This window comes from Lynx rufus, unplaced genomic scaffold, assembly GCF_022079265.1.
Source record: "Lynx rufus isolate CCGP_SWC_20201006 ecotype Redwood Valley unplaced genomic scaffold, mLynRuf1.p SCAF_38, whole genome shotgun sequence".
In the NCBI taxonomy this organism is placed as follows: Eukaryota; Metazoa; Chordata; class Mammalia; order Carnivora; family Felidae; genus Lynx; species Lynx rufus.
In genome coordinates this window covers 751,963-766,535 of record NW_025814854.1, presented here as the reverse complement: position 1 = coordinate 766,535, position 14,573 = coordinate 751,963, and positions in this window count along the sequence as shown.

The window sequence follows — 14,573 nt, the reverse complement described above, 5'->3', positions numbered from 1 at the left end:
AGAGGGGCACACCCTTTCCAGCTCAGTGGTGAAGGGGAGAGAAAGGAGGTGCTGGGTCCTGGAGGGACACGGGTGCTGGGCAGTTCTGGGGGAGTCCAGGAACCGGGGGCCAGGAGGTCCCCCAGGCTCAGGGTGGGGGGGCACAGGATGGGAGGGGTGCCGGAGTGGGGGTGGGGAGCTCTCGGGGTGGGGGGGGCACAGGACAGGAAGGGTGCCGGAGGGGGGGTGGGGAGCTCTCGGGGTGGGAGGGGGGCACAGGATGGGAGGGGTGCTGGGGGAGTGGGGAGCTCTCGGGGTGGGAGGGGGGCGCAGGACGGGAGGGGTGCCGGGGGTGGGGGGTGGGGAGCTCTCTGCCGAATAGTCTACAGGGTCAGCCTAGCCCTCGGCCGCCCCCCCCCCCCAAGAGACTCACTGTCCTTTCTCCCCGCAGGAGCCGCGGGGCCTGAGAGACCGTGGGGGGAGGCGCCCCCCTACGTGAACATCCCCGTCAGCCCCTCCTCCAAGACGCAGCTGCACTACATGGGCCTGGAGCTGCAGGGCGCCGGCGCGGGGGTCCGAGGTGGGTCCCACCCCCCCCCCCCGCCCCGGGGGCCTCGGGGGCCTTCCCCTCCGGGGGGAGCTCCTCCCCCAACGCCCCCAAGTCCACGCTCCTGCTGACTGTGTCCCCTGAGGGCGTCACCCCACCTGCCTCGCAGCTTGGCCCCCCGTCCCCCATCGCCCCTCCCGGGCCGTCGGGGCGGAGGCCTCTGCGGGAGGCGTGGGCCCCGCGGGGCTGACCCGAGGCCGGGGCTGCTTTCAGGGGCCGGCGCCTCCCGCTACGCACAGATCGACATCACGGCCACCGAGGCGGCCCACAGGGCGGGGGCCCAGCACGCACAGACCCGGGAGGAGCGGCTGCCCGAGCTGGAGCAGAGGAGGAAGGGGGCCCCGCGGTGAGGACGGCTCCGCGCAGAGCAGGCCTCCCTCCTGCGGGCGGCGGGCGAGGGCACGGGGGGGCCCGTCATCTTTGCCGCATCCCCGGTGGTCTGGGCTCCGTGACGGCGGTCTCCTGGTCGCGACCCCACGCGCTCCCCGCCCCCGCGGTCACTGGCGCCCAGACCCAGCCTCCGTGAGTCACGCCGGAGCTCGGGCAGGTCAGGAAGGGCCATGCGTCCAGGTGCCAGCTTGCCGCTTGCTGGCGCCGCGTCTCAGCCGAAGGGGGCCGGGGGATCGCACAGCAGTTTCCGTGGCGCTGGCACGCAAACTGCCCCCATTCCACGGGCGAGGTGGCCACCCGACTGATGACAGACATGTCCTCGGAAAACACGTGTCCCCAAGCCCCAGCAAGGCCAGACCAGGCCCCGCCTATGCCGAGCCACCTGCTGTCCCCCCGGTTGCCCCCCCTCTGCAGCAGCCTCCGGCTGCGCCCCCTCCTGGGTCACCCCTGTCCCGTGCCGGGTGACGGCACCAACGAGCGCTGGGGGCAGGAGGACTCTTCCACCTTCAGACCTGAGGCCCCCACGTGTGGTCACCTGACTGCACGGCTTAAAGACCCATTACAGTGAGTCATGTAAATAGTTCAAAATTGTTAATGTTCTATTTTTAATACGCACATTATTTTCCTGAAGGATGAGGCGACTTCTTTCTTGTGCTGTGTCTGGAGCGGGCCGTGGCTTCGCTTGACCCTGGACATGGTTCTGTCATCTTGAAACAGCACAGGTGCTCAGGGCCGCGGTTACCCCCGACCTTGGCGGGTCTGGGTGGGGCGTCCGTAGGTGTTTCCTCCCCGTGGTTCCTGTGGCCTTGGGGAAGTTGTGTGGCATTTTCATGGCTCAGAGAGCTGGAGGGGGTGGTCGTGGCTCCACTGGCCGATGGGCATCTGGGTGTTGGGAAGTTTCCGGACATTCCCGGGGCTTCCTGACATTCCTCCTTAGGCATGAAAGGGAAGCACCGGGCTGGGCCCTCTGACCCTCATCTCAGAGCTGAGATGGGGTCTGTTCTGCCTGACCAGGGTCTCCACCATAGCCCCCTCAGATGCCTCCCATCCATCCACCCATCCATCCCATCATGCATCCATCATCCACCCATTACCCATCACTCGTCACTCATCCACATCCATTCATATCCCTCCCCCCCACCACACCCCTGATCCACTAAGGGCCCAGCCAGTACAAGGGTAGCACGTGGGGCTGACCCTCCGTATGTCCTCCTCGGCTGAGATCCCTCAGGTCGGTGGGTTTCCCAACACCAGCACGCTTTTCCTCGCCCGGTCTTCTGAGCTGACACCTGACTGCTGGGGAAGCTTGTGAGTCAAGGCAGAAGGAAGGAGGCTCGGCCCTGAGCCTGTAGGGGCAAATGTCCTGGGTGGGATGCAAAGGCCTCAGGGTTGATCCTGTGAACAAGTCAGGCTCTCAGCCCGAGAGGCCCCCACTAGCACGCCCTGAACAAGATTCTGGGGTAGACGTCCCTTTCAAATTACAAGGTGGGGAGCGAAGCACGGCCTGCACACCGCGGTCCAGGGTTCCAGCAGTGAGGGGTTGCCCTCTGGGTGGGAGGGGCTCAGATGTCCACACACATCAGCTCCGGGACAGGCAACTAGGGGTCCTGGGCCTTACCAGCGACCTTGAGTGGTTGGTGTCTGGGGTCCACTGTTACTCAAAATGAAATAAGGCTGCTGTGTTTTTGTGACGCTGAAACAGGGTCATGGATGTGTTAGGCATTCACAGCTCCCCGAGGGGCTCAGCCACCATGAGCGCGGGTGAGGAAGGTGTGCTTTGGCAGGGAGGGCCTCAGCCGAGGCCAAGGGTGACCGCCCTCCAGCCCAGGAGGCCTCAGAGTGTGGGGGGGCTCAGCCAGCTGTGGCGGCCACACAAGCAGAGCAGGGGGACGGCCCCCCGTCCTTCCAGAGCCGTGAAGGGCTGCACGGCGCTCAGTGGCCAGAGCCCAACACCGGGGTCAATCCGGCAGAGCGGCTGCAGCTGCCAGAAGGCGAGGTGCACAGGCCACTGTGTGGCCCTGGAGGGGTTGGGGGCCCCTGCGTAGCTGAACCCAAGTTCCATCTGCCGGAAACACAGCAGAGACGATCTCTGAGACGTCAGGTTTGCAGCAGGAAAAGGGGTTTGTTCAAGAGGCAGCCGAAGGAGGAGACGGGAGTGGAGGGAGGGGGTGTGAAGGCGGAAGGGGGTGGCGGTTGGGGGGCAAGCCTCAAATCCACCTCCTCAAAGGAGGGGGGTCGGGGGGAGTCTGAAGGCGAAGGAAAAGGTCTGGGTAGAAGCTGCGGCTGTGATCAGTCCCCTTAATGCTTTGGTTTGCCACTTTCACCGGGACCGCGACTCGAGCCCGGGAAGGGCTGGCTCCCGCCTTTGTGGAGAGGTGAGAGACGGCCCGGCCCGGATCTCCGCAGCCTGCCCCACCTCCCTGGCGCGCCCTCGGGTGCCCTCTGGCCTTTGCGGGCTCAGGCTGGGGCCCTGCGGCATCGCGCACGCGGCCGGAGGCCGGGTTGGGCTTAGTGTCTTAGCTCTGGGACATCCGTGTCAGATGGGAGACCTCACCGTCTTGGGCGCACAACCTGGCCTCGGTTTCGGATACAACACGGATTCGCTACTTGTGTGTGCCGCGGAAGCGTCACCACAGTGCGTCTATCCTTAACCGTCCATCTCGGCAGAGTTACCACATTTCCCTTTGCCTCCCTTAGCGAACATCTCCTCCCTTAGCGACTTTCAAAGATACAACACGGTGTTGTCAGCCGCGGTTCCCGTGCTGCGCACGTCCCCCCACCGTTGCGCGACTGGACCTTTGTACCTCTTGACCCGCTTCACGCGTTTTGTCCGGCCCCACCTCCGGCACCTATGAGCTCTGCGGTTTTTCTTCAAGATTCCACATGTGAGTGAGAGCATGCGGTATCCACCCTTCTGACTTATTTCGCTTAACATAACGGCCTTCAGGTCCATCCACATTGTCGCAAATGGCAGGACTTCCTTTTTCATGGTTGAACGGTATTCGTGTGTGTGTGTGTGTGTGTGTGTGCACGCACACACGCACTACGATCTTAACCCACTCATCCATCAACGGACACTTAAGCTCTTCGGTTGTTTCCGTGCCTCGACTACAGGGGCTAATGCTGCAGTGGACATGGGGGGGCAGGTATCTGAGTTGGTGTTTTTGTTTCCTTTGGATAAATACCCAGAAGAGTCATTGCTGGATCATGTGGTAGTTCTTTCTTTTTCTTTTTCTTTCTTTTCTTTTCTTTTCTTTTCTTTTCTTTTTCTTTTCTTTTCTTTCTTTATTTCTCTCTCTCTCTCTCTTTCTTTCTTTCTTCTTTCCTTTTTTGAGATCTGAGGAACCTCCATCCTGTTTTCCACAGCAGATGCACCGACTTACATTCATTCCCACCAACAGTGCACGAGGGTTCTCTTTTCCCGGCATCCCCGCCAACACAGGTTACTTCCGGTCTTTTTTATAACATCCATTCAGGCAGGTGTAAAGGGATTTCTTGTTGTGGTTGTGATTTGCATTTCCCTGATGATGAGTAACGTTGAGCATCTTTTCACGTGTCTGTTGGCCATCTGTAGGTCTTTGGGGAAGAAAGGCTATTTAGGTCCTCTGTTTTTTAATGAAAATGTTTTTCTTTTTTTAATGTTTACTTTTTTTATTTTTATTTATTTTTTTATTTTTGGGACAGAGAGAGACAGAGCATGAACGGGCGAGGGGCAGAGAGAGAGGGAGACACAGAATCGGAAACAGGCTCCAGGCTCTGAGCCATCAGCCCAGAGCCCGACGCGGGGCTCGAACTCACGGACCGCGAGATCGTAACCTGGCTGAAGTCGGACGCTTAACCGACTGAGCCACCCAGGCGCCCCAATGTTTATTTACTTTTTGAGAGAGAGCAAGAGTGTGAACAGGGGAGGGGGAGAGAGAGAGAGAGAGAGAGAGAGAGAGAGAGAGAGAGAATCTCAAGCAGGTTCCATGTTGTCAGCATAGAGACTGACTTGGGGCTTGAACTCACGAACCATGAGATTATGACCTGAGTTGAAATCAAGAGTCAGACGCTTAACTGACCGAGCCACCCAGGAGGCACCCCCCCCCAATTTTTTTCTATTGTCTCAGTTATTTATATATTTTGGATATTAACTCCTTATCAGATAAGGCTGTCATTTCATTTTTCTTGATGGTCTCCTTTGCCGAGCAGAGGCTTTTTTGTTTGATGCAGTCCCACTTTTTTTCTTTTGCTTTTGGTGTCAAATCCAAAAAATCACCACCAAGAGTGATGTCAGGGAGTTATCAGCCTGTGTTTTCTTCTAGTTTTACGGTTTCATGTTTTACTTTCAAGTCTTTAATCCATTCTGAGTTAGTTTTGTGCATGGTGTGAGGTAGGGGTCCAGAGGCTGTCCCATTTTCCCAAACCATTTATTGAAGAGACGGTCCCTCCCCTATTGTATTCTCATTTTTGTATTGTATTCTTAGCCCCTCTGTTGTAAACTAATTGACCATTTAAGTTGTGGGCTTATTTCTAGGCTCTTTATTACGTTCTATTGATCCATGTGTCTGTTTTTATGCCGATGCCCTACTGTTTTACTACAGCTTTGTAATATGGTTAGAAATCAGGGAGGGCGATGCCTCTAGCTTTATTCTTTTTTCTCAAGATTGCGCTGGTTCCTTAGTCTTTTGAGGTTCCATACAAATTAGGATTTGTTCTATTTCTGTGAAAAATGCCATTGGAATTTTGGTAGGAACTGCACTGAATCTGCACAATGCTTTGCGTAGTACGGACCTCCGAACAATAGCAATTCATCCCATCCGTGAGGACAAAGTATCTTTCCGCTTATTTGTCTTCAAGTTCTCTCATCAATGTCTTATAATTTTCAGTGAACAGGTCTTCTGCTTCCTTGGTTAAATTTATTCCTACACAATTTATGTATGTGATGCAATTATAAATGGGAGTTTCTTAGTTTCCCTGACAGCTTGTTATTATCCTGTGACTTGACTGAAATTAATTAGCTTTAACAGGGGTGCGTGCATGTGTGTGTGTGTGTGTGTGTGTGTAGACTTTAGGATTTTCTATATACGCTCATCATGTCATCTGCAAATAGTGAGTTTCGCTTCTTCCTTTCCAATGTGGATGCTTTCTGTTTCTTACCTGACGGCCGCGGCTAGGACCTCCATCCATACTTGAATATGGTGGCCGGCTTGTCACATAGGGCCTCTACTGAGGACACCTCATCTTGGAAAAGCAGAATATGAGGGACTGCCCACCAGTAGGAAAGCGATGAAAGCAATGTGCAGCTGCTACAACAAAAGGCTGCTAAGTGCCCGGATGGGAGACCCCACGAGACGCTGGTGGGGAGCAAAGCGGGGTGTGCAGGGGTGCACGAGCAGCCTTCCGTTTGTTCCCACGCCTGTACACATGGGTGCTCACTGGAGAGGACCCAGCAGGAGGACCATGCCCCTGGTCTCTGGGGAGGGGGCTGCAGGAGGGGCAAGGAAGCCTCGCCGAGATGCTAGGACACACAGATTGGAATAAAGAGTGATTCACACATGTGTCCCCCCCACCGGCCGAGGGGAAGCCGAGGCCCCTCATGCCAGGTCTTTCCCTTCTCTGTCCCAGAGGTGACGGTGCTCCCCCATTTCCCCGCACCTCCTCCTCACCATGCCTTCACACACCGTCGGTCTGTGTGAACAGCACCTACGGTGGGAATCCCTGCGGCCTCCTTCTTCTCAGCGTCCATTCTGCTGCGGTCCCGACCTCGAGGTGCCACCCAGTTGTCATGGGTCCACATGGACACCCAGGGGCCCCGCCCCACCATGGACGATGTGGCTCCAAAGTCCCGAAACGGCCTCTGGGAGTGGGCACTCGGGCGGGCCAGGGCGCAGTAGGAGGGAGCGGTGGGTCGGAGCCCGCGTGTCCCAGCTTTCCGGGATTTGCCACATCGCCTCCCCAGCTGGCTGTAAACGCATGCCGAGAGAAGAGCCCTGAACGGGCCGCCTTGGTGCCCAGATGGCACCTCACGGGTCACTCCCTTCCCTCCCCCTATCACTAGTGGGACAAACGCGCTCACTGGACGCAGGGACTTTCTGTCCTTGAGTTGCCCACTTTGGTCTTTTGCTCTCTCCTACTGAGTTATCAAGAGACAGTAACACTGGCTTGAGGATGTTTAAGTATTTTGTACCGGAGATCCATCCCATGTGATTTCAAGCCAAACCTTCCTACCAGGATTGTGACAAGGACAGCCCCGCCCCCGCCCTTTCAACTCCACAGACACTCGCACCAGGCCCTTTGAGCCACCTCTGAACCCGCGCGTGCCGGACTTCTGGGCTCCTCATCTCTAGACCCACACCCCCGCAGCCCGTCCTCACACTAAGTGCACACCTACGTCCTTCCCCTCCGTGCATTTACGCCGGGATTTTGGTCAGATCAATATTCCAACGGCACGTTCTGTCGGCACGTGAGGATTCTAGCTCCACCGCAGGTTTTCCGGAGTGCCACTCTCCTCACGGTCGCCACCGCACGCGCTCGGCTGTCCCACGGCTGCGTACATCTCAAGACAGTCCAACGTATGAGGCTGCCCTCAACTTTATCTTCTTGAATGAGTCTCTTCTGGAACGTTCTGACCTGCTCCCTTTGGGAGCCTCCTGTGCAGCTCTAACCCCCCCCCCCCCATCAATGTCTCTGTGGGTCGGATCCCTTCCTCCTGGGTCCAGTGTCTCCTGGGTCAAGAAGACTTGATTCTTCCTTTAAGGATTGCTTACCCCGGTAGGAGCCGAGGGCAGGGTGTGAGGGCAGGTCTGAGAGCCTATGTGCTCAGGAAACGTCTACCTCCACTTTCACGCTTACTGTGAGCTTGGCTGGGTGTACGATTCTAGACTGGAAAGGGTTTTCCTTCAAACTCTTGACCGCGCTGCTCCGTGCTCCCACTGCTGGCGGTGCTCCCAGCACCACTCGTCATTCTGAGCCCTGTCCTCCTCTCCGCGGGACACTCAGAATCTTGTCTCTGCCTCTGCTGCTTTTAAATTTACCAGTTATGGGGAGCCAGGTGGCTCAGTCAGTAAGCATCCGGCTTCGGCTCAGGTCATGATCTCTGGGTCCGTGAGTTCGAGCCCTGCTCGGGCTCTGTGCCGACAGCTCGGAGCCCGGAGCCTCCTTCGGATTCTGTGTCTCCCTCCCTGTCTTCCCCTCCCCCACTCACACCCTCTCTCCAAAAAAAATGTCAATTACTACTTTCACATCTTATATTGGGGTCTCTCATTCTGGAAAGTTGCTCTTCAGTTTCAGGGGCTTTTCTTGGACATTTTGAGGTCTCCCCTCTGGTCTCTCCTGGGTCCTGCTCCTCTCCTCTCCTGACTCCTGGGCCACCGGCTTGTCCTTTCAGTTTGTACGTGATTTTCCATCTCCTTCTGTGGTTCTTTGTGCGATGCCCTCCTTTTTCACATCCGTTTGGGGGTTTACTTCCGCCATCGAACGTACATTCCCTAGAGCTTGTCCCTGCTTCTTACGCACCGTATCATTGCACGGATGCGCTTTTCTCTCTCCGAGGAGTTTCTCAGTTACAATTTACAAACAGAAAGCCACACCAATCTAAAGTGCACAGCTTGGCACACTTCTACACATGTATGACCCGTGTCCCCACCATCCAGGAGATAGAGGGCATTCCCCATCACAGAAGTTCCTTCCGGCACTTTCGAGGCCACGCCCACCCCAGCAGGTGACTATTTTGACCTCCTTTCCTAGCAATTGACTCTGTCTCTTTCACATTCCTCTTCTTTCGTTCAGAATGTTGAGATTCTTCTCCATTGCTACATTAGCTGTTCATTCTTTTTGAGCTGCTCCCACACTGGAGCTTTTCTGCCTGTTGTGTGGGACTGGATGAGATAAACTTGAACGCAAGTTGCACCACATTCTTGTACAGGCCTTTGGTGGACATACCCCCTTAACTCTCCCGCAAATGCACGCGATCAGCAGGGCACACGGTGAGCGAACGTTTAGTTCCAGGAAGAAACTGCCGACCCTTGCCGTGGACTCTTCTCATTTCAGTCGTCCTCGTGGGTGTGTAGGGCTGGCTCCTCCCACGAATTTGCATTTTTCTGATGACTAATGGCCTTGATCACCTGTTCACGTGCTTGCTGGCCACCTGGATGTGTCCTTTGGTGAAGGGCCTGTTGAAGTCTCGTGTCCATTAAAAAAGCGGGTTTGTGGAATTTTGGACCTGGGCCCGGTCTCAGACATGGCCTTGAGACCATTCCTCATTCTCTGCTTGGCTGGTTGACAGTCTTAATGATACACCTTGAGAAGTTTCTGATTTTGATGAGATGCAATCTTTGTTCCTTTTTCTTTTATGGTTGGAGCCTTTTGGGGCCTGTTTTAGAAGTCTCTGCCTACCCTCTGGTCAGAAAGATGCTCTCGTTTTCTAGAAACTTCCACAGCTGGGCCCATGAATCGCCGTGGATTATTTTGCATGCTTCTGGTCAGAAAGATGCTCTGTTTTCTAGAAGCTTCTTCCACAGCTGGGCCCATGAATCGCCATGGATTATTTTGCATCCCTCTGGTCAGAAAGATACTCTCTTGTTTTCTAGAAGCTTCTTCCACAGCAGGGCCCATGGATCGCCGTGGATTATTTTGCATCCCTCTGGTCAGAAAGATGCTCTCTTGTTTTCTGGAAGCTTCCACAGCTGGGCCCATGGATCGCCGTGGATTATTTTGCATCCCTCTGGTCAGAAAGATGCTCTGTTTTCTAGAAGCTTCTTCCACAGTTGGGCCCATGAGTTGCTGTGGATTATTTTGCATCCCTCTGGTCAGAAAGATGCTCTCTCGTTTTCTGGAAGCTTCTTCCACAGCAGGGCCCATAAATTGCCGTGGGTTATTTTGCATCCTTCTGGTCAGAAAGATGCTCTCTTGTTTTCTAGAAGCTTCCACAGCTGGGCCCATGAATCACCATGGATTACTTTCCCCCAAACATGAGTTTCTCCAACTTCATTTACTGAAAAGTTTCTCTTGGGGCGCCTGGGTGGCGCAGTCGGTTAAGCGTCCGACTTCAGCCAGGTCACGGTCTCGCGGTCCGGGAGTTCGAGCCCCGCGTCGGGCTCTGGGCTGATGGCTCAGAGCCTGGAGCCTGTTTCCGATTCTGTGTCTCCCTCTCTCTCTGCCCCTCCCCCGTTCATGCTCTGTCTCTCTCTGTCCCCAAAATAAATAAACGTTGAAAAAAAAATTTTTAAATAAAAAAGAAAAGTTTCTCTCCTCAAACTAGAAGTTTCCAGTTCTTTCCTCCAGAATCTAGAGGTTCTATTTGGTTCTTGGAGTCTGTTAGCTTGTTCTTGGAGACAGTTCTGAGTCTGTCCTGTATTCCGTAAACAAACAACGACAGGACTGCTGTATCCCCATGCATTGGGATCATCATGGCCACTCCAATCTGTCTTCAGCCTGTGGCTGCCTGTGTTGACTCCCGTCTTCGTGCCTGATTATTTTCAACTCTGCATTTGTGAACAATTATGCTTGGGTTTGAGAGCTAGGGCAGTTCCTTCCAGAAAGGGTTCTTTTAACGTCTGCCGGCCCAGAAACACCAGACCTGCTGTTTGTGGTCTGAGGCCCAGGACCCAGGCACGGACTCTGGCCCTCTAGTCCCCCCCCGTCTGCACAGGAGCCAGCCAGCCCCCACTTCCTGGGGCAGGCGGAGGGATCCAGGTTCGTGTGGAGGCCCCCCCCTTAGGCGCCCTCCCCTTAGGCACCCACCGCACACCAGCTCATGGCCCTGGATGTCCACATCCGCGGGATGGACGCGGAGTCTCGCACTGCACTGCCTTCCTGGGCTCTTGTGGTTTGTCTCGCCCTGGTCACATCGTCCCAGGCTGTCCCATTTCCACCGCTCCTCAGGAGGGAGGCCGACTCCCCAGTGTGGCGGCTCCTTGCAGTGAGTTAGAGCCCCTAGCCCAGTCACACTGTCACCTGTGGTTGCACATTTGCCCGGAGGCTCACTCTGACCATGCGCCCCCGCCCCCCCGTTTGATGTGTAGTATTTTCACTGACATTCAATTAAAAGTATTTCCTAACTTCAAATAGCATTTCTTCTCTGGCCCACGTGTGTTTTTAAAGTTCCTAAATGTTATTTTAATTGTCTCTTTGTTACTGAGGGCCTCCTTTGTTGCACTGAGGGCCAAGAACGTGATCTGTATGATCTAACCTTGCTGCTAAGTTACTGGAATCTTCTGTGTCCTGGTACACGGTCAGCTTTTAAAAGCTCGTGTGCACTAAGCATGCGTTCTCTCCAAAGGGCACAAGGAGATCACACCTGCTGTCTGCAGTGCGTCCATCGGTGTCCTCCATCAGTGACCTGAGCTGCTGTGCGGAGAAGCTGGCACAGGGGCAGCGAGTTCAACAGAAATGAGACATAGAGGGTAAAAGCCAATGAAAGAAAACTAACAAACAATGGAGGGAAATCAGGGAAGCCGAAGCTGGCTCTGGGGGAGAATGTCTAAAACTCGACAAAGCCTCGGCTAGACTGACCGGGGGGTGGGGGAAAGGGGGGACAGCAGAGTCCAGCAGCAGGAACAAAAATGGGGCTCCACCGCGGACCCGACAGGCATCAAGGGAACAACTTTACGCCAACTGTTTTGACAACTCAGATAAAATTGCTCAGATACAGCCCTGTATCTAGCCTTAAAAACCGAGTTCTTAATCAAACTCTTGGCACCAGGGACACCGTGGGCCCAGGAGGCTCCAGCAGGAAGGCTGGGGCACGTCAAGGGGGAAGGAATGCCACTGCTGCGCCGGCCACGGCAGAGCCTGGCAAGGGACGCTCCCGGCTCGCCTCAGTCCGATGTGACAGCAAGTGTGACGCGCTTCATGCGGCAAGAACAAGGCCCACGGGCCCGTGTCCCTCGCGGGTACACGCAAGCTAAGGCACGGCGCTCGGGGAGAAGCGACACGAGAGGGCGTGCGGACACGCGGGGATCCGGGACGCAGGGCGTGAGGTCATTATATGAAAACCACAAACCGAGGTGAGAAGACACCACAGACAGTGGCATTCGGCACGGAACACGCGGGGAGAAATGCAATGAAAACGTGCAGCGTCTGTGTACAGAGAGACGCAGGGCGGGCTAAATAAACGGGGCACACACAACGCGAGAGGCTCGAGACTCGATCCCAGGATGTTGATTCTCCCCAGAGCGAGCCGCGTACTCAAGGTGACCCCTGTCAAAATTCTAGTCGCTTTTGCAAAAACCAAGAAGCTGACTCCAGGATACACACGGAAATGCTGAGACCCGGGATGAATCTTTAAAAACAGGAGGGAAACGCACACCCCCCGATTCCAAGCCTTGTTCTAAAGCTACTGTAATGGGGACAGTGATAGCACGAGGACGGTCTAGAAACAGCCACACCTGTGTGTCACTTGAGTTTTCACAAAGGCACCAACCCAGGAAACGAAGAGGAAGACGCGTGTATGAAGAGGGCACTGGAACACAAGGAAGCAAGCGGCCGCCCGGCGGCAGCCGGGCACCAGGCCGCCCTTAGCGGCCGAGGGCGTGCAGTCAGGTGCAGGGCCCCGCTGGACGGAGCGCACACGCGCAGCGAAGCGCCTCCTCGCGGTCGGGCTCCGTGTGCGGACGGTCGAGCGCAGGCAGAAGGTCGAGCGCAGGCAGAAGCGAGCTCCGGGGAGAAAGGCGGGTTCGCCCGCGGGCGGGGGGCTCGTCCTCGGGCACCTGCAGCCGTGAGCGCACACGGGGCAGAACGACGCGCGCCTGGGCTCCGGGTGCGCGCGCCCCCTCCTCGGCGCTCGAAAAGTAACCAAACCCCGGGGACGGGCCACCCCGCCAGCGGAGCCCTCCAACGCGCAGCGAGAACGTCCAGAGGACTGGACCCCAAGCCTCTCGCGCCGTCCTGCCGGTCAGTGGCACCGCGAAAGCAGTCGGGGCCGTCCTGCACGCTGGGGTGAACGCATCCCGCGGGACCATCGCTACCACCAGAAGCCTGCTGGGCGCATGCGCACACGGGGACGTTCACCACGGGGCTCCCAGCCTGCGTTACCACCCAGACCCGGAAACAACTCGACTCCAAAACGTCCAACAAGCGCATCACGGAATACTACGCGACAGCGGAAAGGTACACGCTTCCGTGAAATGATATGATTGCATCTCGACACGCCAGCTAGAAGCCACACTGCCCCCAACCCCACAACTGTGCGCTCTCATTTCTCGCCCATGAAGTTCAAACAGGGAAGCCCAGCTTTACTGAATCAAGAAAGCGATGCCTGGGTCAGAGACAGACTGGGTGGTTCGAACAGCACGCGTCTGTCAGTTCTGGAGGCCGGAAGTGACGATCAAGGTGGGGGCAACGGGGTTCTGGCGAGGCCTGCTTCCCGGACCACAGACGCAGACTTCCTGCTGCGTGCCCGCACCGTGGAGGGCCGGGGGCTCTCTGGGGCCTCTTCTTACAAGGACCCTGGTCCTGTGTGCAGCTCCTCCCTCGTGATCTGATCACCCCAAGGCCCCATTCCCGACACCCTCACTGTGGGAATTAGGTTCTGGTGTATGAATGTGGGGGGGCCACGGGCCACGTGGTCAGCCGTAGGAGAGGAGTGTGGTGGGTCATCTCCACTTGTCGACCTGGGGTTGGGTTCCTGAGCACCCACTCGGGGGGACTCCTGGGCCCCGGCCTGGGGCCCAACACAGTACCAGCTTCCTCCAGTGGCAGAGGCAACGACAAACCACGAAGACCCGTCTGGTTCTCCGGCACCTCTGACTGAAGGCCAAGAGCTCCCTCAAGTCGGTTTCTTGGATGGTAAACTGAGTCAGAGGTCCTATTCCGTTTGCCCCCATGTCCTGGGCCCGACCTCCTCCTGGGCCCTGCACCCCACACAGGGGCGCTCAGAATGTGCGTGGCCTGGAGTGCGGAGGCCCGGCGACCGGCCCTCCTCTGGGCCTTGGCCGTCACCCGAGCCGTCCGTCAGGCCGGGCAAGAGCCGTGTGCGCTGTGTTGGGAGGGCCACCCCGGCAGACCCAGTCAGGAGATATGACAGGGGCCCAGGGTGAGGCTCCTGTGCGGGGGAGCACAGCAGGAAGGCCCGCCCCTCGCCCAGTGGCCCACGCGGGAGCCTGTGGTGGGGCCACCCCCCTGCTCAGCTTTACCGTGTCCTGACACACCCAGTTAGCGCGCCACCCTTGCATTGGACTCTTCCCGCAGTGACGGCCAAAGGGATGGACTGTTTGGCGGACCCCAGCGTTCCCGCTGAGACCCGGATGTGGCTGATGCCGCGGGGCAGCACTGGGGTCGAGCCTCTTCCAGGTTCAGCTCTGAGAAGCGTGTCAGGTCCCTGTGTGGACCGTCTGCCGTGAGGCCAGAGAATGGTCCCGCAGAGCCATCACCCCCGACACAGTCAGGCACTCGTGCTGGACACGGAGGCCCCGTGGGCTCGTGGGCTCTTCCCAAGTCCAGCCACAGAGGCGGGCAGGGAGATGCCGGCTGAGCCCCCAGCGGGCCTGGGCCAGGTCACCCCCAACTCAACTCAAATCATCAAACCAGGGGGACCGTGGCCCTGGGGCCCTGGGACCCCGGGCCCCTCCCACATCACGTAACAGAGAAGCCGGGGAGTGAGGTGTGGGGGCAAAAG